The following is a 7,516-nucleotide window of genomic DNA, read 5'->3' on the forward strand; positions in this document are numbered from 1 at the left end:
CCCCTCCCCTCCCCTTTCAGCATTCCGCAGGGACCGCTCGCTCCGACGCACCCTAGTCCACTCCTCTATCAGCCCAAACAGCCCTTCCCCTTCGCCTGGCACCTTCCCGTGCAAGCGGAGGAGATGTAACACCTGCCCCGATACCTCCCCCCTCCCCACTGTCCAGGGCCCCAAACACCCCTTCCCGGTGAAACAGTGATTTACTTGTACTTCTCGCAATCTAGTATACTGTATTCGCTGCTCACGCTGCGGTCTCCTCTACATTGGGGAGACCAAACGCAGATTGGGTGACCGCTTTGCGGAACACCTCCGTTCAGTCCGTAAGGGTGACCCCGAGATTCCGGTCGCCTGTCATTTCAATTCACCGCTCCATTCCCACTCGGACCTCACCGTCCTTGGCCTCTTGTACTGTTCCACGGAAGCTCAAAGTAAACTCGAGGAACAGCACCTCGTCTTCCGATTAGGCACTCTGCAGCCTTCCGGTCTCAATATCGAGTTCAACATTTTCAGATCATAACCTCGGCCCCTATTTCATTATTATTTATATTTTTCCACTCCTTTCCTCCCCACCGCCCTTTCCTTTTGATTCTCTCTCACACCTGGCAGCTATCTTTCGCCCTGCCAGTGCACTTTACACCTAATCCCAGCATATTACCATCTCGTCTAGCTTCTAATCTCTTTTACTTCTTTTGGGTCTTTTATTCTTTTGTCCGATCACAGCCCTGCCTTCGATCTAGTTCCTTTTCTCTCCAGTTTTGAAGAAGGGTCAAACCCGAAACGTCAACACAAATTTCTCTCCACGGATGTTGCCTGACCTGCTGAGTTTTTCCAGCATTTTCTGTTGTTATTTCTTTATAAAGCCTGTCTGACTGGTCCTGTCTCTTTATAAAGCCTGTGTGGCTGGTCCTGTCTCTTTATAAAGCCTGTGTGACTGGTCCTGTCTCTTTATAAAGCCTGTGTGACTGGTCCTGTCTCTTTATAAACCCTGTGTGACTGGTCCTGTCTCTTTATAAAGCCTGTGTGACTGGTCCCGTCTCTTTATAAACCCTGTGTGACTGTTCCTGTCTCTTTATACAGCCTGTGTGACTGTCCTGTCTCTTTATAAAACCTGTGTGACTGTTCCTGTCCCTTTATGAAGCCAGTGTGGCTGGTCCTGTTTCTTTATAAACCCCGTGTGACACACACACACAATTAATAATTAAATCACAATGTGATTGTGAGGATCGATTTTCGCCTCTTGATACCTTCCGTGTCCACCGGTCGAGGAAGGTATCAAGTGAACAGGTGGACACCGCCTGCTCCCTCTCCAGGGCCACCCGGGCAGGGACAAGACCATGGGAGAGAGGCAGGCAGCCAGAGTGACCCCATGGGCCCCGCCCATCCTGGGCCTACAAATTGCTGTTTTCGCCAGGCCCAAGAGCATGTCCAGGAGAAGATCCTCCCACTTACCCACCACCACTCCGCACGCGGTGGCCAAAGATTAGGAGCGTGGGGCTAAAGTGTAACCAAGAGTTGAGGAGCAGCCCCTTCAGGGAACTACACAGGGGCTGTAACCTCTCACACTGAATATATACACGGCCCATGGACTCCTCTAGGCCACAGAAACCACACCTGGCCTTGGAGTCCAGAAATGAGCTTAAAAACTGTTGCACACGAGAGCTCCCTGCCACAGTCTCCACCCCAGATCCCCAATGGTGCTGGGAAGGACTCCCGCATAGAGAGCCCTCCATTGGGGACCCTCACCTCCGTCAGACAGCAAGATCACCCACCAGTCTGATTGAGATTGGGCAATAAACAAAATTAATCAATAAATTATACAGAAACCCGAGTCCCCGGGTCCTCAGCCCTGGTGTGAAGTACGCTGGCCACCAATTTTCCGTTACTAACTCGCACCTCAGGCCCCGCCCAGTCTGGTTTAATTACTAAATGTTTTCTAACTCAGGTTCAGGCCTGTCATTCTGAGGGAAAGAAGGCCTCATATATTGGTGTGTCTCACCCGAGCGGCTGTTAATGGCTTTAATAAACTGGTAGCAAGGTTTTTTTTAAAAAGGTGGAGAGGTGAAAAACGCAACTAGTGATGCCTCAAAACTCACGGACAGAGAAATCCACTTCATCAGCGCCCCTGCCACAGGACTCAATATCCACCCCCTCCACCACTGGTGCACTGTGTCTGCAGTATGTACGGTCTACAAGAGGACTACGGTCAGGCCGTGTGGAGTCAAGGGCCAGGCAACAGAATGGATGGAAAGATCACAACAAACTTCCCTTAACTCCAACCCTCTGATTTCTGATTTGTAGCCAGCTTTCCATCCATTCTGCTGCCTGGCCCTTCCCTCCACACGGCCTGACCTTGGTCATCTTGTCGATCTTACATACTGTTATGGATAGCAAGCTGGTCAAAAAACAGGAGTGTGTGTGTCGGGGTTAGTAATAGCTACTCAGACTGGCAAAAGGTGGGAAGTGGTGTTCCACAGGGATCGGCGCTGGGATCACTATTGTTCACCATTTACAGAAACAATTTGGACGCGTGAATCAGAAGAACAATTTCAAAGTTTGTCGATAACACCAAATTGGGAGGTAGAGTTAATACTGAGGAAGACAAAATGCAAGACATTAATAAATTTCAGAATGGGCGTGTAATTGGCAAATGAATTTCACTGTAGATCAGTGTGAGGTGCTGTGTTAATGAATTTCACTATTGATCAGTGTGAGGTGGTGTGTTAATGAATTTCACTATAGATCAGTGTGAGGTGGTGTGTTAATGAATTTCACTGCAGATCAGTGTGAGCGGGTGTGTTAATGAATTTCACTATAGATCAGTGTGAGGTGGTGTGTTTTGGTGGGAAGAATAAGGAGGCCACTCACTACTTGGACAAGGGGGTGAAATTGGGTTGCTTTGTGCCTCCCGCGATATTCAGCGGGAGGTTAGCGGCGTAGGTAGTCGGTAGCTCCCCGCGGCACTGCACCGCCGGCAATGACATCATTGCCAAGCGCAGCACCCCGGGTTACGACCCCTGACCTATCACCGGACGATGTGTCCGACAGGGTCAGGGGTCGTTTCTGCAGCCGCGATGCCACTTAAAGGGCAGGTGTCGGGCGGCAACTTTTTATTTTGGCCGACTGCCAGCACCTGCCCCCTTCCCCTTTCTTCTTCGGGGTGTCGGCCGCAATCGCACAGCCCGGCGCTCCTCTTGATCCGACACCCCGCTCCCCGGTGGTCCAGCAGGGCCCAGATGTGCGCAGTGCTGCGCCCCTCCCCTTTAATCAGGGAGGGAGGTCTGCTATGGCATGGTGCTACGTGCCGACCGGCATGGCGCTGTGACACGAAGCACCGTGAAATTCACTGGTAGCGCCTCAAGAGGGAGGGGAACGCTTCCAGTAGAACCCTGCCTCCTGCCTGGGGCGCTACCACTGAATTTAATGCGCAGGGGCGCTAACTTTTTCAGGGCGTTAAAATTAGCCCCAGGGACGTTAGCGACCCAAAGGGGGCATCACCGAATTTCCCCCTAAGAGTCTAAATGGGCTGGAGGAGCAGAGGGATCCAGGGATCCAGATACACAAATCACTAAAAGTAGCAACACAGATTAATAAGGCCATTAAAATAAAAGCACTGGGGTACATTCCTAAAGGAGCCTTCTGTTCCGTGCCTAGGAGCTCTGAACCATGGCAGAGAGTGGCTGGGACACGTTTCTCACACGCCTCGAGATTAACCCGCACGGCAACTTTGCTGTCAGTGAAGAGAGACAAGAAAAACCAAAGTGCCATTTGCCCCTCTCAGTGTGGCCCTGAAGGACTGTGTCCAGGCTGGAATTCTGTTCCCACTGCACGATCCTCCCCTAGATTGTCCTTTGAGCTCCAGCCAGGTGATGCTAAACACTCAGGTGGGAAAAAAGAAAATCTACAATAATGTGTTTAAAAAAAAGCTGGTTTATTTGACATCTATCCAGAATATTAAACTCCAGCCCAGTTATAGGGGTCATTAACATCAGCAGAAACAAACCCCAACTGTCAGAATGAACATGGTTCAGTCCTGGATGTGATTAACAGCAGCAATAACAGCAGAATCCAACCCCTGCAGTCATTTGTGAACTCGCTGGTGTGTCAGCAGGTTGGATGACTGAGTGAATCCATTCCCTCACACGGAGCAGGTGAACGGCCTCTCCACAGTGTGAACTCGCTGGTGATTCAGCAGGTTGGATGACTCAATGAATCCCTTCCCACACTCAGAGCAGGTGAACAGCCTCTCCCCAGTGTGACTGCGCTGGTGTACAGTGAGCTCAGATGATCGCCTGAACCCAGTCCCGCAGTGAGAGCACCTGAACGGTCTCTCGTCAGTGTGAACACGTTGATGGTATGTCAGTTCCCTGGAACTTTTAAAGCACTTCTCACAGTCCGGGCAATTAAAAGGTCTCTCATCAGTGTGAACTCGCTGGTGATTCAGCAGGTTGGATGAATTAGTGAATCCCTTCCCACACTCAGCAGGTGAACGGCCTCTCCCCAGTGTGAATACGCTGGTGTCTCAGTAGGTGGGATGACTGAGTGAATCCCTTCCCACACTCAGTGCAGGTGAACGGCCTCTCTCCAGTGTGAACACGCTGGTGTGTCAGTAGGTGGGATGACTGAGTGAATCCCTTCCCACACTCAGTGCAGGTGAACGGTTTCTCTCCAGTGTGAACTCGCTGGTGATTCAGCAGGCTGGATGAATTAGTGAATCCCTTCCCACACTCAGTGCAGGTGAACGTCCTCTCTCCAGTGTGAACACGCTGGTGTGTCAGTAGGTGAGATGAATTAGTGAATCCCTTCCCACACTCAGAGCAGGTGAATGGCCTCTCCCCAGTGTGAACTCGCTGGTGTTTCAGCAGGCTGCATGACTGAGTGAATCCCTTCCCACACTCAGTGCAGGTGAACGGCCTCTCTCCAGTGTGAACACGCTGGTGTGTCAGTAGGTGAGATGAATTAGTGAATCCCTTCCCACACTCAGAGCAGGTGAATGGCCTCTCCCCAGTGTGAACTCGCTGGTGTTTCAGCAGGCTGCATGACTGAGTGAATCCCTTCCCACACTCAGTGCAGGTGAACGGCCTCTCTCCAGTGTGAACAAGCTGGTGTGTCAGTAGGTGAGATGAATTAGTGAATCCCTTCCCACACTCAGTGCAGGTGAACGGTCTCGCCCCGGTGTGAACACGCTGGTGTGTCTGAAGGTCACATGACTGAGTGAATCCCTTCCCACACAATGAGCAGGTGAATGGCCTCTCCCCAGTGTGAACTCGCTGGTGTGTCAGCAGGCTGGATGACTGAGTGAATCCCTTCCCACACTCAGAGCAGGTGAATGGCCTCTCCCCGGTGTGAATGCGCTTGTGTCTCGATAGGCCAGAGGGTTGGCTGAAGCCTCGTCCACACACAGAACACGTGTACGGTTTCTCCCCGCTGTGAATGGTGCTTTTTGCTTCCATGTTCAGAGGCCGGTGAGATTCAGATCCGGCGAGTAGTGACTCTGTCAGATCTTGAAGTGATGTTTGGTTTCAGCTTACCGTCTGTAAATCCTCCCCTTCCAGTGCCCTGTAAAATTAATATAAAACAGGGAGTGAGAGAGACAACCCACAGGAAAACAAAGGCAGGTTGTGAAATTGAGCTCAATGAATCTGGTCAATTGTGAAGTGACCATGAAAGCTGCCGGATTGTCATAAAAACCCAACTGGTTCACTGATGTCCTTCGGGAAGGGAATACGCCACCTGGTCTGGGCCTACACACAACTCTGGCCTCTATTTGGGGGGGGGGGGGGCGGGTGGGGAGCGGGAGAGCGAAGGAAAGGAACTTTATACATCTGCAACTCGACCAGAACTTTGATAGAACCTCCAAAACCCGCAACCTCCACCACCTAGAAGGACAAGGGCAGCTGTTGTATGGGAGCACCATCACATCCAAGTTCCCCTCCAAGTCACACACCACCCTGACTCAGATATATTCATCGTTGCTGAGTCATAATCCTGGAACTCCTTACCGAACAACATTGTGGGAATACCTTCACCACACGGACTGCAGTAGTTCAAGAAGGTGACTCACCACCCCCTTCTCAACGGGAAACTGGGGATTGGCAATATTTGCTGCTCTTGCGAGCTACGCCCACATCCCAAGAATGAATTAAAACAAATCTGTAGATGTAAACTGGATTAAAAGCCTGTACAGAAATACTTATTCCTAAAACAATACTCTTTTACATTGTACGGACAGTGTCTGTGTAACAACCTAATCTCCCCTAGAATCCACCTCCCTTGACAGTCTCACATTGGAAATTGTTGGGTCCTCCTGGGCTCAGAAGTACTGGGGGTTAAACCCAGCAGCTTCTCCTCCATCTCCACTCCAGCTCAAACTGAAACATAGAAACATACAAACAAAGAAGATAGGAGCAGGAGTAGGCTATTCGGCCCCTCAAGCCTGCTCCGCCATTCAATGCGATCATGGCTGATCATCCAAATTCAGTACCCGGTCCCTGCTTTCTCCCCATATCCCTTGATCCCTTTAGCTTTAAGAAATATATCCAATTCCTTCTTGAATATATTTAATGTATTGGCCTCTACTGCCTTCTCTGGTAGAGAATTCCACAGGTTCACCACTCTCTGGGTGAAGAAATTCCTCCTCATTTCTGTCCTAAATGGCTTACCCCGTATCCTTAGACTGTGACCCCTGGTTCTGGACACCCCGACCATCAGGAACATCCTTCCTGCATCTAGTCTGTCCAGTCCTGCCAGAATTTTATAAGTTTCAATGAGATCCCCTCTCATTCTTGTAAACTCCAGCGAATACAAGCCCAATCATCCCAATCTCTCCTCATACATCATTCCTGCCATCCCAGGTATCAGCCTGGTGAATCTTCGTTGAACTCTTTCCACGGCAAGAACATCCTTCCTCAGATAAGGTGACCAAAACTGCACACAATACTCAAGATGTGGGCTCACCAAGGCCCTGTACAACTGCAGCAAGACATCCTTGTTCCTGTACTCAAACCCTCTCGCTACGAAGGCCAAGATACCATTTACCTTCTTAACTGCCTGCTGCACCTGCATGCTTACCTTCAGCGAGTGGTGCACAAGGACACCCAGGTCTCGTTGCACTTCCCCTTCTCCCAATCTATTGCCATTCAGATAATAATCTGCCTTCCTGTTTTTGCCAGCAAAGTGGATAACCTCACATTTATCCACGTAATATTGCATGTGCTATGCTTCTGCCCAATCACCCAACCTGTCCAAATCATCCTGTAGTTTCTCGGCATCCTCCTCGCAGCACACACGCCCACCCAGCTTTGTGTCATCTGCAAATTTGGAGATATTACATCTAGTTCCCTTGTCTAGATCATTAATATATATTGTGAATAGCTGGGGTCCAAGGACCGATCCCTGCAGTACCCCACTAGTCACTGCCTGCCACTCGGAAAAAGACCCGTTTATTCCAACTCTTTGCTTTCTGTCTGCCAACCAGTTCTCTATCCAAGTCAATACCTTGCCCCCAATCCCAGGTACC

General features: G+C 50.3%; 1 pseudogene; it reads right to left on the reverse strand.

The window, feature by feature from the left end:
* Positions 1–3,911: 3,911 nt before the first annotated feature.
* Positions 3,912–5,892, reverse strand: LOC147091620 (uncharacterized; annotated as a pseudogene).
* Positions 5,893–7,516: the final 1,624 nt, after the last annotated feature.

The sequence above is a fragment of the Somniosus microcephalus genome, unplaced genomic scaffold (assembly GCF_052327205.1).
Source record: "Somniosus microcephalus isolate GS21.2 unplaced genomic scaffold, FLI_Smic_1.0 unresolved_chr3, whole genome shotgun sequence".
NCBI classification, from domain to species: domain Eukaryota; kingdom Metazoa; phylum Chordata; class Chondrichthyes; order Squaliformes; family Somniosidae; genus Somniosus; species Somniosus microcephalus.